At 41.5% G+C, this 16,361-nt stretch overlaps 1 protein-coding gene across 1 annotated transcript in view; it reads left to right on the forward strand.

The window, feature by feature from the left end:
- The window catches only part of LOC134312466 (adhesion G protein-coupled receptor L2-like), a 270,296-nt gene that overhangs the window by 58,950 nt on the left and 194,985 nt on the right, over nucleotides 1–16,361 (forward strand). The window lies entirely within an intron of this gene.

Consider the following 16,361-nt stretch of genomic DNA (forward strand, 5'->3'; position numbering starts at 1 on the left):
GCTCTCCATTGGATTAATAATTGTCGTAGTGAATGAGTGAATGAATGAGCTCTCCATTGGATTAATAATTGCTATAGTGAATGAATGAATGAGCTCTCCATTGGATTAATAATTGCTATAGTGAATGAATGAATGAGCTCTCCATTGGATTAATAATTGCTATAGTGAATGAATGAGCTCTCCATTGGATTAATAATTGCTATAGTGAATGAATGAATGAGCTCTCTATTGGATTAATATATCAGCCCTGACCAAGATGTAGTCGTAGTGATGAATGAATGAGCTCTCCACTGGATTAATAATTGTCGTAGTGAATGAGTGAATGAATGAGCTCTCCATTGGATTAATATATCAGCCCTGACCAGGATGTAGTCGTAGTGAATGAATGAATGAGCTCTCCACTGGATTAATATATCAGCCCTGACCAGGATGTAGTTGTAGTGAATGAATGAATGAAGGAATGAGCTCTCCACTGGATTAATAATTGTCGTAGTGAATGAATGAATGAATGAATGAGCTCTCCATTGAATTAATATATCAGCCCTGACCAGGATGTAGTCGTAGTGAATGAATGAATGAGCTCTCCACTGGATTAATAATTGTCGTAGTGAATGAATGAATGAATGAATGAGCTCTCCATTGGATTAATATATCAGCCCTGACCGGGATGTAGTCGTAGTGAATGAATGAATGAGCTCTCCATTGGATTAATATATCAGCCCTGACCAGGATGTAGTTGTAGTGAATGAATGAATGAGCTCTCCACTGGATTAATAATTGTCGTAGTGAATGAATGAATGAATGAATGAGCTCTCCATTGGATTAATATATCAGCCCTGACCGGGATGTAGTCGTAGTGAATGAATGAATGAGCTCTCCATTGGATTAATATATCAGCCCTGACCAGGATGTAGTCGTAATGAATGAATGAATGAGCTCTCCATTGGATTAATATATCAGCCCTGACCAGGATGTAGTCGTAGTGAATGAATGAATGAATGAATGAGCTCTCCATTGGATTAATATATCAGCCCTGACCAGGATGTAGTCGTAGTGAATGAATGAATGAATGAATGAGCTCTCCATTGGATTAATATATCAGCCCTGACCAGGATGTAGCTGAAGGGAATGAATGAATGAATGAGCTCTCCACTGGATTAATAATTGTCGTAGTGAATGAATGAATGAATGAATGAGCTCTCCATTGAATTAATATATCAGCCCTGACCAGGATGTAGTCGTAGTGAATGAATGAATGAGCTCTCCATTGGATTAATATATCAGCCCTGACCAGGATGTAGCTGAAGGGAATGAATGAATGAAGGAATGAGCTCTCCACTGGATTAATAATTGTCGTAGTGAATGAATGAATGAATGAATGAGCTCTCCATTGGATTAAAATATCAGCCCCGACCGGGATGTAGTCGTAGTGAATGAATGAATGAGCTCTCCACTGGATTAATAATTGTCGTAGTGAATGAATGAATGAATGAATGAGCTCTCCATTGGATTAATATATCAGCCCTGACCGGGATGTAGTCGTAGTGAATGAATGAATGAGCTCTCCACTGGATTAATATATCAACAATTGTGCAGCAATCATATCTCTAGGCAGCTGTGTGTGCAGGTCAGGTTTATTTCACTTCATTTTCTAACACAAACGACTGTAAATTGCGTTTAAAAAACTCGCCTGGCGCTCAGCTGCGACCAAGTTGGCACTTCGTGGCAGTTTTTACGTTTCATTTTGTTCTAAACTCATTGGGATGCATGTATGTACGCATACTTTATTTTCTTCCTTCCAGGCACGGACAATTGAAAATAAATTAACATTCCAGCTCTTTATGTTTTCCTCTTTCTTAAGCCGGTGGAGAATACTCGGGGGCGAACCCGCTGAGGTCAAGCGATACTCACAAGCTGTCAATCTTCTCTCAGCGAGCCTCCCGCCCCTTCCTTTTCTCCCCAGCCTATTCTTTTCTACCCCCTTCTATTCTCCCGCATCCACTCTGTCTTAGAAACCGGGACTTTTTTTTATTCTCGCCTATTCTTTCTCTGGCCGCCTCCCCAGCTTGAGTGAGGCGATTGAGGGCTTTGTAAAATAGTCACATCCATCCAGAAACTGTCACAAACACTCCCGTATTTCATCGGGACGAATGCCTGCTGTCGCCCTTTCCCATCAAATTATTTTAATTAAATTTTAAGTACCTAATGGACTAATTGTTTAGCTGTAATGGATCCACAGGACGAAAGACATTACAGAGGCTTAAGTATAATAATTAACATCTTAAATGTGCCAAGATGGCTTGAAAAAGTGGTCATCCTTTGGTTTTTTGTTGATGTAAACAATCACCACAACCTGGGATTCGTATCCAGAACCTTAATTTACTTAAATCTGACTCATTTTAGAATAGAATAACTAAAATGTGACAGATTAATAAGCCTTTCTGGATGCGTCTTCATTTATTTTGAACCATTTAATGAAGCATTTCTAATTTATTTTCCTTTACATAATTCTGCAGGTTAGTCGGCGAGCATTGAAGCGTCCTGCTGCGTTTTGAGGTTTTGATACAGATGTTTAATGAAGTTAAAATCAGGCCTTGAGCCACAAATATTTTGAACTGTTTGAATGTTGTTTTGGGTGCTTAAACTTCCTCTCCAGCTTGAGCTTTTTGGCAAAATAAAAGCATTTACACACTATGTGGCCACAACTATTCGGACACCTGACCGCGAGCTTGTTGGACGTCCCATTTCTATGTGATCTTTTCTGAAAAGGCTTCTCACAAGACTTTGGGGTTTGTCTGTGTATGGAAATTTGTGCCCATTCAGTCAAAAGATGACTCTGTACGTATGTATTCGTATCCATTTGACTAAGAACCTTAATTTACTTTAAATTTAAAACACTAATTTTGTCAGAAAATAAAAATAATAAATATAAAAAACAAAATGTGACAGATTAATAAGCTTTTTGGGATGCGTCTTCATTTATTTTGAACCGTTTAATGAAGCATTTCTAATTTATTTTTCTTTACATAATTCTGCAGGTTAGCCGGGGAGCATTGAAGCGTCCTGCAGCATTTTGAGGTTGTGCTACTGTCGTTAATGAAGTAAAAATCAGGCCTTGAGCCACAAATCTGTTTTAAAACCATTTCATTGGTGCTTAAATTGCTGAATCTGGTTCCTATCAAGGTTTCTTCCTGTATTTTTAAGAGAGTTTTTGCTTGCCACTGTCGCCCTTGGTTTGCTTAACAGGGTTTTTTGGTCTGTTGGTCCTGGATTCTGTAAAGCTGCTTTGAGACAATGTCCATCTAAAAAGACTTGTCTTGAGAATTTGGCTTAAATTTCTGTTCTCTTCACCATTTACACTATAAGGCCAAAAGTATTTGGACACCTGATTATGAGCTTGTCAGACGTCTCATTTCAAAAACAAACAGTATTAAAATAAAGTGACCTCTATGAGATCTTTTCAGCTAGAACACCTTTGAAATATGACTGTCAGAATTAATTCTCATTCAGTCAAAATATGACAGCGTTTGTATGGCTTGGCACTGATGTTGGTCGAGGAAGCCTCAGTCGATGTTCCAGTTCATTCCAAAGCTGTTGAGTGAGGCTGAGGTCAGGACTTTGTGCAGGACACTGAGTTTTGTTTTAGGATTTTAAGGTGATGTTTGGTGAGTAGCACTGTCGCCTCACAGCAAGAAGGTCCTGGGTTCGAGCCCCAGGCGGGGCGGTCCGGGTCCTTTCTGTGTGGAGTTTGCATGTTCTCCCCGTGTCTGCGTGGGTTTCCTCCAGGTGCTCCGGTTTCCTCCCACAGTCCAAAAACATGCAGCCAGGCTAATTGGAGACACTGAATCGTCCTGTAGGTATCTAGCCGCTAGGGTGCACAAACCAGTGCATTATAGTGCCGGTGCCAAGCCCGGATAAATAGGGAGGGTCGTGTCAGGAAGGGCATCCGGCGTACAAACTGTACCAATTCAATAATGCGGATCACCACCCGCTGGCGACCCCTAACGGGAGCAGCCGAGGAAATAGAGAGATAGAAGGTGATGTTTGGTTACAGGTCACAACCTTGCCAGCAAAATGCCACCCCATTATTTCTGGTGTCAAGCATATAGGCATGTACTGTTCTTTTGGTGTATGTCAGGCATGGACTTGACTGGTATGCCTTCATTATTTTTTTCCTATTTTTCTAGACCACTGTCAGTGCTTTTGAAGTAATCTTTCAGTCATATACATTCACTAAATTGATCATGTCTGTGCCTGTGCTGTGATCCTAAAGGATTTCTAAAACAGATCACACATCACTTCTCTTATTAGAAGGGCTAACGTGAACTCCTGGTACTCTTCCACATAATATCACTGCAGTTGCTCGATTAAATTGATTGTATTGTACGACACAACCGTACTTTCACCCTTTGGCATGCTTATGTTACAGCTATTACAAGTAAATGTCTTGATTTTTGGTGTTTCCAGACTAAAATATCTCCAAACAATCGACATTTCAGTCAGATCAACAGTTGTGATATCGGCTCACTCAGTTACGGGCGTGAAGTTGGCGCGGGTTCATGGTAAAATGTGGACTGGATTAGGATCGGTGACTTATCTCATAATATGTTATGTTACATTAAGGTGGGTTTATGGTCCATCGCAAGTTGCGGACTGAAATATGGATCGGTAATTTGCTGCATTTAGCAGACGCCTTATGACTAAACTTAAAACTAAACTCGAGCAATTGAGGGTTAAGAGCCTTGCTCAGGGACCCAACAGTGGCAACTTAGCCATGGTGGGGCTTGAACTGGTAACCTTTTGATTATTAGGGTTATTTATTTGTGTATTAGGATTTTAACGTCATGTTTTACACTTTGGTTACATTCATGACAGAACGGTTGTAGTTACTAGTTACACAAGTTTAATGTCAAACACAGTCATGGACAATTTTGCATCACTGTGGGAGGAAACCGGAGCTCCTGGAGGAAACCCATGCAAACTGCACACAGAAAGGACCCAGACCGTTCCACCTGGGGATCGAACCCATGACCTTCTTGTAGTGAGGCGTCGGTGCTACCCACGGAGCAACCGTGTCGCCTGATTATGAGGCCAGTTGTAGCCTAGAGGTTAAGGTACTGGACTAGCAATCAAAAGGTCGCTGGTTCAAGCCCAGTCATTGCCAAATTACCACTGTTAAGCAAGGCCCTTAAACTTCACTTGCATAGACAATATACTGTAACAGTTTCGAAATTAGCTTTGGATAAAATGCCGATAATGTAATGTAATGATATTTAGTTCAGTATCTTATCCTCTAAGCCGTCCTGTAAGTGAATTATAGGACTGTTCGTCCGACATTTGACAGCAATGGGTGTGTTCAAAAACCTAGTGAGCTCTCTACATAAACGCATTTTACGTCATCCTACGCGCGCTCCTGAGAAGGAGGCTGTCCGAAATCCTAGATGCCTTAAAGGTTTTCGAACACACCCTATATCAGTCCCGATAACGATATAGGATCACATCTGACGCACCCCTAATCATAAGCTTTAGTATACATTCAACAACCTTTAAAATAACTATTTCAAAAATAGGTTTAACCCTGGATTTAGTTCTCTAGGAGGTGATTTGATTCACTGGTGCACTTTTTCCTCTTTTCTTCTGGGGAACAGTGCATCTAGACTGGATCGAACCAAGCAGACTGGGATCATGTTTCAGGACAAAGTAGGTTAGAGAACAAAGAAGCTGGCAAGCCTGAGAGGGATAAACGGTGACATATATACAGTATAGAAACACTCCCACCTGGAGTGAATGCACACTCATGAGGCGCAAGTGACTATCAATTAGGCCAAAATGGCAAAGCAGATGGACACGACTTTAAACGTGGCTCAGTTCTGATCTCTATTAGCAGTTGTGTACCCTAACTAGCTGTTCAATTGAGCTCTGATTGTAAACTGTTTGGTTATGCCCAGTTAAGCCTCAAACACCAATAGCTAAAATACTTCTCCAGTTTCTCTAGATTTTAAATCTTAATAAAAAACGTCTGGCCCCACAAAACTACTTATGGTTTAACAAAATGGATTAAACGATACTGGTCCTTCTCCACTATCTTCCACCTAATGCCCCAAACTGGCACATCCACCAAGAACGGTTCCGATCTATTAATTCTAAACCGCTAATCCTTTTATTTTATAAAGGACTAAATCCAGTCTGCAGCCTGACAGCCAGAAAGGAGTTTAGGCAGATGATAAAGCTTGGCTTCTTTGCTTAATCTAGCAGACATAAAGTGGGTGTGTTTCTCAGCGGGGGGCGTCTTTAGCGCTTCGGCGAGGTGCGGATCTTCGTGCCATGCCCACCCCTCGTCCCACTCGCCGGGGCACCCGCTGGCACGGCGGAGAATGGGATTTTCCTGTGCACGCTGATGCCAATTACTGAATTCTCGCAGCATGAGGAATCCTTGCTGGTAATTTCCTCGCTATCTGTTCTAGATGTTCTATGATAAAAGACGAGTATGATCATATGTGGTTACCTCGGAATATCTCGGGTCGTGTTGTCTGAAAGTACTTTATTTCCTGTGTACCTGTCAAATGAAAAGAGAAATATTAATATGTGAGACGCTTGTTCATTTCTCCAAAGTTTACTGACCCATCTGATGGTCATTTTCTTTCCAAAAATGCAACAAGCTGAGTGAAAAAAACAACAACATAAGACAGCTGTAGTGTGATTACTGGACAAATCCCAGTTCTGTCTGTGGTCTAAAGTAGTGTGGTCAAACTAATTTCATTCCATTCATTCATTCATTCATCTATCATTTCTTACACCTGAAAACATGTGTATCCTGTAACAAGTGTATCCTGAAAAAAAACACAACCATGTAAAATATACAAAAAAAAACGTTTTACATGGGGTGGTACGGTGGCCCGGTGGGTAGCGCTGTCACCTCACAGCCTGGGTTTGATTCCTTTGCTGGGCGGCCAGAGTCCTTTCTGAGTAAGGTTTGCATGTTCTCCTCGTGTCTGTGTGGGTTTCCTTAGGGGGATTTGCCCTGTGACGGACTGGCAACCTGTCCTGGGTGTTGCCTACCTCACGTGTTCGTAGTGTTTCACGTTTCATGCCTTTCACCCAGTGAATCAGTGAATCAGACCCACTGCGACCCTAACCAGGATAAAGCGGCGGCTTTAACAATGAATGAATATATATATATATACACTGATCAGCCATAACATTAAAACCACCTCCTGGTTTCTACACTCACTGTCCATTTTATCAGCTCCACTTACCATATAGAAGCACTTTGTAGTTCTACAATTACTGACTGTAGTCCATCTGTTTCTCTGCATGCTTTGTTACCCCCCTTTCATGCTGTTCTTCATTGGTCAGGACCCCCACAGGACCACTACAGAGCAGGTATTATTTAGGTGGTAGATGATTCTCAGCACTGTAGTGACACTGACATGGTGGTGGTGTGTTAGTGTGTGTTGTGCTGGTATGAGTGGATCAGACACAGCAGCGCTGCTGTAGTTTTTAAATACCGTGTCCTCTCACTGTCCACTCTATTAGACACTCCTACCTAGTTGGTCCACCTTGTAGATGTAAAGTCAGAGACGATCGCTCATCTACTGCTGCTGTTTGAGTCGCTCATCTTCTAGACCTTCATCAGTGGTCACAGGACGCTGCCCACAGGGCGCTGTTGGCTGGATATTTTTGGTTGGTGGACTATTCTCAGTCCAGCAGTGACAGTGAGGTGTTTAAAAACTCCAGCAGTGCTGCTGTGTCTGATCCACTCATACCAGCACAACACACACTAACACACCACCACCATGTCAGTGTCACTGCAGTGCTGAGAATCATCCACCACCTAAATAATACCTGCTCTGTGGTGGTCCTGTGGGGGTCCTGACCATTGAAGAACAGGGTGAAAGGGGGTAACAAAGCATGTAGAGAAACAGCTGGACTACAGTCAGTAATTGTAGAACTACAAAGTGCTTCTATATGGTAAGTGGAGCTGATAAAATGGACAGTGAGTGTAGAAACAAGGAGGTGGTTTTAATGTTATGGCTGATCTGTATATACTCAAATGTTGACAGATGGTGGCTAATGATTTACGTCCTACATTATAAACGTCCTAGGAAGGAATTTAAAGGTAAGAAAACGCAGTTAAACGCGGCTCTGTGTACGTCTGGCCTGGTTCCTATCATTAAGTCGTAGTCGGAGCTCTCACTGGCCTAATCCCGTGATTAATGTGCTGGTCATGGTTCATCTGATAAATATTTAGGCGTACATGTTGAGGAAACTTGTCCGTCCGGCTTCCACAAGTACGTAAAAGACGAACGACCTCGAACAAGTTCTGGAGGTTTTTGATATCCGACACCGCTTTTTTTCCCCCGAGCGTTTGGCTCTGTTTCCGCAGCGGCGCGTTCATCACGTAACGTCGACCTCGATGTTCTCAGCGGCCTTTTGTTCTGCGCTTTAAATACCTCTTAAACAAAAGTGGCCTCCACCTGCCACAAGCGGATTCATTCCACCGGTTTAAAGTGCTGCTCGGCTGATTCTGATTACGCATTTGTGGTTTGAGGGTCAAATTATTAATCACAGAGCAAAAGTCATTTATTTTATTTATTTAAAACAAAACGTACTAAGTACCTCAGACAAAGTGGACGGGTGGGTAGTGAGGAGGCTCAATTTCATCTTCAGAGCGACATTTCTAAACTTGATCCAAATCAGTTGTAAACGAATCAGACGCATTATTTTTACCTCTAAATAAAGTGAGCAAGGCTGATTAGCCAGTTTGCTAGCAAGTAATTTGAGCATATTCCAAGTTACTTTAAACAGGGTGCAGTACCTGGGGGGAGTAAACATTGTGATGTAGGCATGTGGAACATTATTACAAAACTTTACACACAGTTGATCCAAAACAACATTTTTTACCTCAGAAGAAAGAAGGCTAGGCTAATTAATCAGGCTGTTAGCTGTGTGCTAATGTTATCTACAATTCATATTATGTAATGTGAACATAATAATAATAATAATAATAAAATAATATAATAATAATATAATAATAATAATAATAATAATATAATTAATATTATTATTAATAATAATAATAATAATAATAATAATAATATAATAATAATAATAATAATAATAATAATGATAATAATAATAATAATAATAATAATAATATAATAATAATAATAATGTGTGGCGTAATTTTATTAATCATGTATCTATTACTTTTGATCTGTGTAACAAGCTGTCTGTTTATCTGCCTGTCTGTCTATCTATCTGTCTGTATGTCTGTCTGTCTCTGTCTGTCTATCTGCCTGTCTGTCCAACTATCTATCTATCTATCTATCTATCTATCTATCTATCTATCTATCTATCTATCTATCTATCTATCTATCTATCTATCTATCTATCTATCTATCTATCTATCTATCATCTATCTATCTATCATCTGTCTGTCTGTCTGTCTGTCTGTCTGTCTGTCTGTCTGTCTGTCTGTCTGTCTGTCTATCTATCTATCTATCTATCATCTATCTGTCTGTCTGTCTGTCTGTCTGTCTGTCTGTCTGTCTGTCTGTCTGTCTGTCTATCTATCTATCTATCTATCTATCTATCTATCTATCTATCTATCATCTATCTGTCTATCATCTATCTGTCTATCTATCTATCTATCTATCTATCTATCTATCTATCTATCTATCTATCTATCTATCTATCTATCTATCTATCTATCTATCATCTATCTATCTATCATCTATCTGTCTGTCTGTCTGTCTGTCTGTCTGTCTGTCTGTCTGTCTGTCTATCTATCTATCTATCTATCTATCTATCTATCTATCTATCTATCTATCTATCTATCTATCGTCTGTCTGTCTGTCTGTCTGTCTGTCTGTCTGTCTGTCTGTCTGTCTGTCTGTCTGTCTGTCTGTCTGTCTATCTATCTATCTATCTATCATCTATCTGTCTATCGTCTATCTATCTATCTATCTATCTATCTATCTATCTATCTATCTATCTATCTATCTATCTATCATCTATCTATCTATCTATCTATCTATCTATCTATCTATCTATCTATCTATCTATCTATCATCTATCTGTCTGTCTGTCTATCTATCTATCTATCATCTATCTGTCTGTCTGTCTATCTATCTATCTATCTATCTATCTATCTATCTATCTATCTATCTATCTATCTATCTATCTATCTATCTATCATCTATCTATCTATCTATCTATCTATCTATCTATCTATCTATCTATCTATCTATCTATCTATCTATCTATCTATCATCTATCTGTCTGTCTGTCTATCTATCTATCTATCATCTATCTGTCTGTCTGTCTATCTATCTATCTATCTATCTATCTATCTATCTATCTATCTATCTATCTATCTATCTATCTATCTATCTATCTATCTATCTATCTATCTTCGTCTGTCTGTCTGTCTGTCTGTCTGTCTGTCTGTCTGTCTGTCTGTCTGTCTGTCTGTCTGTCTGTCTGTCTATCTATCTATCTATCTGCCTGTCTGCCTGTCTGTCTGTCTGTCTGTCCAACTATCTGTCTGTCTGTCTATCAATATCTGTCTGTCTGTCTGTCTGTCTGTCTGTCTGTCTGTCTGTCTGTCTGTCTATCTATCTATCTATCTATCTATCTATCTATCTATCTATCTATCTATCTATATATCTTTCTACCTATCTTTCTATCTTTCTATCTATCTATTTATCTATCTGTCAGTCTGTCTCTATATATCTGTCTGTCTTTTTGTCTTTCTTTCTATCTTTCTGTCTTTCTGTCTGTCTGTCTATCTGTCTGTCTTTCTATCTGTCTTTCTATCCAACTATTTATCTGAGTATAATAATGCTAAGTGAGACTTTGATAGTAAACTTTTTTTGATTTGTTTATATGTAAGTCCAGTTTGCTACACAGAATCACCAGAGCACATACCAAAAGACCTCAAATAGGGTGCAGTATTTGTTGTTCCGATTTACTGGGCAAAAGGCAGGGAACACCCTGGACAGGTCAGCAGTCCATCACAGGACACACACACTTTGAGCCATTTTAGTATATCCAGTTGACCTGCCTGCACGTCTTTGGACTGTGGGAGGAAACCAGAGCCCAGAAGGAAACCCACATTGACACGGGGAGAACATACAAACTCCACACAGAAATGACCCACAGAATCAAACCCAGGCCCTTCTTGCTGTCGTGTTTGTATCCATGCCGTCTTCCCGACTCCTTTCATTTTGTTTATCTGTGGCTGAAAGTACTCCGGTGCCGAGCAGGATCCGGCCGAGTGCGTCTGCAGCCTCATTATAAAATAATCAGGACGGCTGATGAGCGGCCTCAGTAGAGGAGATGCGTCGAGGGGTTTTTCTCTCTCTCGTCATGACTCGAACTTCAAAGTGTGGATTTTAGTGGGCGAGTTAAATGATTCCGAGCTGGCTGCACTCGGCGGCGCAACAGAGGAGCCGAGGAGAATCGGAAGGGACGGGCGGGGTTTTTTTTTTTTTTAAGATGAGAAAGTGATTTGGTTTGAGCGTGGATGTTTGTGTGTGCTTCCTTGTTTCTTCACTCACTGTCCATTTTATCAGCTCCACTTACCATATAGAAGCACTTTGTAGTTCTACAATTACTGACTGTAGTCCAGCTGTTTCTCTACATGCTTTGTTACCCCCTTTCACCCTGTTCTTCAATGGTCAGGACCCCCACAGGACCACCACAGAGCAGGTACTATTTAGGTGGTGGATCATTCTCAGCACTGCAGTGACACTGACATGGTGGTGGTGTGTTAGTGTGTGTTGTGCTGGTATGAGTGGATCAGACACAGCAGCGCTGCTGGAGTTTTTAAACACCTCACTGTCACTGCTGGACTAAGAATAGTCCACCAGCCAAAAATAACCAGCCAACAGCGCCCTGTGGGCAGCGTCCTGTGACCACTGATGAAGGTCTAGAAGATGACCGACTGAAACAGCAGCAATAGATGAGCGATCGTCCTTACATCTACAAGATGGACCAACTAGGTAGGAGTGTCTAATAGAGTGGACAGTGAGTGGACACAATATTTTAAAACTCCAGCAGCGCTCATACCAGCACAACACACACTAACACACCTGAGAATGATCCACCACCTAAATAATACCTGCTCTGTGGTGGTCCTGTGTGGGTCCTGACCATTGAAGAACAGGTTCGAAAGCAGGGTAAAACAGTATGTAGAGAAATAGATGGACTACAGTCAGTAGTTGTAGAACTACAAAGTGCTTCTATATGGTAAGTGGAGCTGATAAAATGGACAGTGAGTGTAGAAACAAGGAGGTGGTTTTAATGTTATGGCTGATCAGTGTAAGTGTGTATGTGTGTGTGTAAGCTCGTCTCTGTCGGGCGCTATGAATGCGCAGGCCGAGCGAGGCCGACACACCATCCGTCTTCGGTATTTGACATATGTTTTAACGAGATGCCGCTTCCCCTGGGTCTGGGATGCCAACCTTTGCCAGCGCAGACGAAGCAGAGCAGGTTTGTTTGAGCGTCCCCCCGAGATGAGAAAGGGAACCAAAGCTAAAATTACATATACCCACACACACAAAGAGAGAGGCGTTAATGCTGCCTTTTGTGTGACCACACAAAGGAGCCGGTCATCTCTGTCGTTCAGCTCAGTTACTTCAAACAAAAGCACATGCTAACAAGCAGCACCGCGGCGTCTGACCCAATTAACCCAGCGACTATTGGCGAGATGTGTTTACAGCAGGTGAGACGGGCACGCTAACCTCTTTTCTTCTGCTCGTTCAGGGCTTTCAGGTCTGCGTACACACACACGTAATTAGATGTGAAAGTCTTTTGATAGAAAGAGAAAGAGATTCATGTTGAAAGAGAGGTTTTAGCATCTATGTAGACAGTGCGGTTAAGGTACTGAATTAGTAATCATGAGGTTGCCGGTTCAAGTCCCACCATCACCAAGTTGCCACTGTTGGGCCCCTGAGCAAGGCTCTAAACCCTCAGTTGCTTGGAATGGATTACAGTGATAATTGATGATTTTGGGGTCTAATGTCCTCCTTTTTGGGTTCTGATGTCCTCCTTCTTTGGGTCTGATGTTCCTCCTTTTTGGGTTCTGATGTCCTCCTTCTTTGGGTCTGATGTTCCTCCTTTTTGGGTTCTGATGTCCTCCTTTTTGGGTTCTGATGTCCTCCTTCTTTGGGTCTGATGTTCCTCTTTTTTGGGTTCTGATGTCCTCCTTTGGGTCTGATGTTCCTCCTTTTCTGGGTCTGATCCTTTCATTTTTGGTTTCTGATGCCCTCCTTCTTTTTGGAGTCTGATCTTCTCCTTTTTAGGGTCTGATTTTCTCCTTTTTGGGTTCTGATGTCCTCCTTTTTGGGATCTGATGTCCTTTTTGGGGTCTGATGTCCTCCTTCTTTGGGTCTGATGTTCCTCCTTTTCGGAGTGTGATCTTTTCATTTTTGGTTTCTGATGCCCCCATTCTTGGGGTCTGATGTTCTCCTTTTTGGGGTCTGATGTCTTTCTTTTTAGGGTCTGATGTCCTTTCTGGGGTGTAATTCCCTCATTTGTGTGGTCTTGTGTCCTCCTTTTTAGGGTCTGATGTCCTCCTTTTTGGGGGGTTTGATGTTCTTCTTTTTGGGGTCTGATGCCCTCCTTTTTGAGGTCTGATGTCCTTGTTTTTGGGGTCTGATTTTCTCCTTTTTGGGGTCTGATGTCCTCTTTTGTATGGTCTGATGCCTTCCTATTTGGGGTCTAATGCCCTCCTTCTTTGGGTCTGATGTCCTTCTTTCTGGGGTCTGATGCCCTTTTTTGGGGTCTGATGCCCTTTTTGGGGGGTCTGATGTCCTCCTTTTTGGAGCATGATGTTCTCATTTTTGGAGTCTGATTTCCTCCTTTTTGGTTTCTGATGCCCTCTTTTTTGGGGTTCTGATGCCTTCATTTTTGGGGTCTGATCCCCTTCTTTTGGGGTTCTGATGCCTTCATTTTTGGAGCCTGATGTCCTCCTTTTTGGGGGGGTCTGATGTTCTTCTTTTTGGGGTCTGATGTTCTTCTTTTTGGGGTCTGATGTCCTTTTTGGGGTCTGATGTTCTTCTTTTTAGGGTCTGATGTCCTCCTTTTTGGAGACTGATGCTCTCGTGTTTGAGGTTATAGAAGTGGACACCCTGTAGCTTTGTACTCCTGCACTGTTTGTGTTTTATTTAACACTAATAATTTATGTAACACGCTCAGTTTAGTTCAGAGCTAAAGAACCGTGCCACATGAGCCCCTGAAATCACTGGTTGTTGGTTCCAGCCCAGCAGCCTTAAACAGGAATTGAACTAATTACAGCAGGCAAGAAGCAGCTCGACTATAATGTGAGAATCTGATCGGGTTCCAAAGTAAGGACAGCGCTGTCAGCATCGTGACAGTTCAAAGCTCCGTCAACCGTTCTCAAGTACCCAGTTTTGACAAACCGGGCGAGCAGCGAGAGGCGGCTTAGCGGGAACAGGCCTGAGTGCCAGCTGAACGCTGATGAATAAGGAAATAGGGATTATGTTGACAGCGCTGTCTGTCATCTCCAGTTTGCGTGGGAAATAAGAATCATCTGATGGAAGTGCTTAAATGTCGTGTGCAGGGTAGTGTGGCTTCCTGCGCCTCTCTGTTATCTGGGTTTGTGATGTTGTTGTGAGTGAAGGTGTCGGGCAGCGGACCTCTGAACTTCTAATGCTCTGCCCTTTAGCGGGCGCGGTCAGGAGCAATGGTGACTTCTTTTTGTTCTGGTCACTGTTTTTACAGCTCAGACCTTTAGATATTTGGACACCGGCCCGTTCTAACGTCTAGTTATAACATTGCTTTTGGACTGAAATCAAAACTGCAAATATCTTCTTACTGCTTGTTTAATACATTATATAGTACATTTGAGTAGCACGGTGGCTCGGTGGGTAGCACTGCACTGTAAAAAAAAAAGTGCAGTCAACTTAAAAAAATATGTCAACTTATTACAAGAGAATTTTTGAGTAAATCTGCCCAACTCAAAATATTAAGTTAAATGATGAGTCCAGTTAACAAAAATTATTTTGTCCGTAGAATCAATTACAGAACAAAGCAATGTTGGTTGTGAGAACAAAATCTATCACAACTTCAAAAAATGAGTCCAGATGGTTAACTTAATATTTTAAGCCAAAGTTGTAACGAACAATCTTTATGAAACAAGGTGAGCATTATTAAAAACCTTTATTAAACAGAATGGGGTAAAATACAATATGCAAACAAAAATATGCAATTTAACAGCAAAATAGCTTACTACATGACTTACTAAACAACCTACTAAGGAATAAATGAATGAAGGAATAATAGAAGAAGGAAGGAAGGAATAATAGAGGAGGGAAGGAAGGATAGAGGAAGGAAGGAAGGAAGGATAGAGGAAGGAAGGAAGAATAGAGGAAGGAAGGAAGAATAGAGGAAGGAAGGAAGGATAGAGGAAGGAAGGAAGGATAGAGGAAGGAAGGAAGAATAGAGGAAGGAAGGAATAATAGAGGAGGGAAGGAAGGATAGAGGAAGGAAGGATAGAGGAAGGAAGGAATAATAGAGGAGGGAAGGAAGGATAGAGGAAGGAAGGATAGAGGAAGGAAGGATAGAGGAAGGAAGGAATAATAGAGGAGGGAAGGAAGGATAGAGGAAGGAAGGAAGGAAGGATAGAGGAAGGAAGGAAGGATAGAGGAAGGAAGGATAGAGGAAGGAAGGAATAATAGAGGAGGGAAGGAAGGATAGAGGAAGGAAGGAAGGAAGGATAGAGGAAGGAAGGAAGGATAGAGGAAGGAAGGAAGGAAGGATAGAGGAAGGAAGGAAGAATAGAGGAAGGAAGGAAGGATAGAGGAAGGAAGGAAGGATAGAGGAAGGAAGGAAGAATAGAGGAAGGAAAGAAGAATAGAGGAAGGAAGGAAGGAAGGATAGAGGAAGGAAGGAAGAATAGAGGAAGGAAGGAAGGATAGAGGAAGGAAGGAAGAATAGAGGAAGGAAGGAATAATAGAGGAAAGAAGGAATGATAGAGGAAGGAAGGAAGGATAGAGGAAGGAAGGAAGGATAGAGGAAGGAAGGAAGAATAGAGGAAAGAAGGAATAATGAAGGAACAAGGATAGAGGAAGGAAGGAAGGATAGAGGAAGGAAGGAAGGATAGAGGAAGGAAGGAAAAATAGAGGAAGGAAGGAAGAACAGAGGAAGGAAGGAAGGATAGAGGAAGGAAGGAAGAATAGAGGAAGGAAGGAAGAATAGAGGAAGGAAGGAAGAATAGAGGAAAGAAGCAATAATAGAGGAAGGAAAGAAGGATAGAGGAAGGAAGGAATAATAGAGGAAAGAAGGAATAATAGAGGAAGGAAAGAAGGATAGAGGAAGGAAGGAAGAATAGA

Source organism: Trichomycterus rosablanca, chromosome 4 (assembly GCF_030014385.1).
Source record: "Trichomycterus rosablanca isolate fTriRos1 chromosome 4, fTriRos1.hap1, whole genome shotgun sequence".
NCBI classification, from domain to species: Eukaryota; Metazoa; Chordata; class Actinopteri; order Siluriformes; family Trichomycteridae; genus Trichomycterus; species Trichomycterus rosablanca.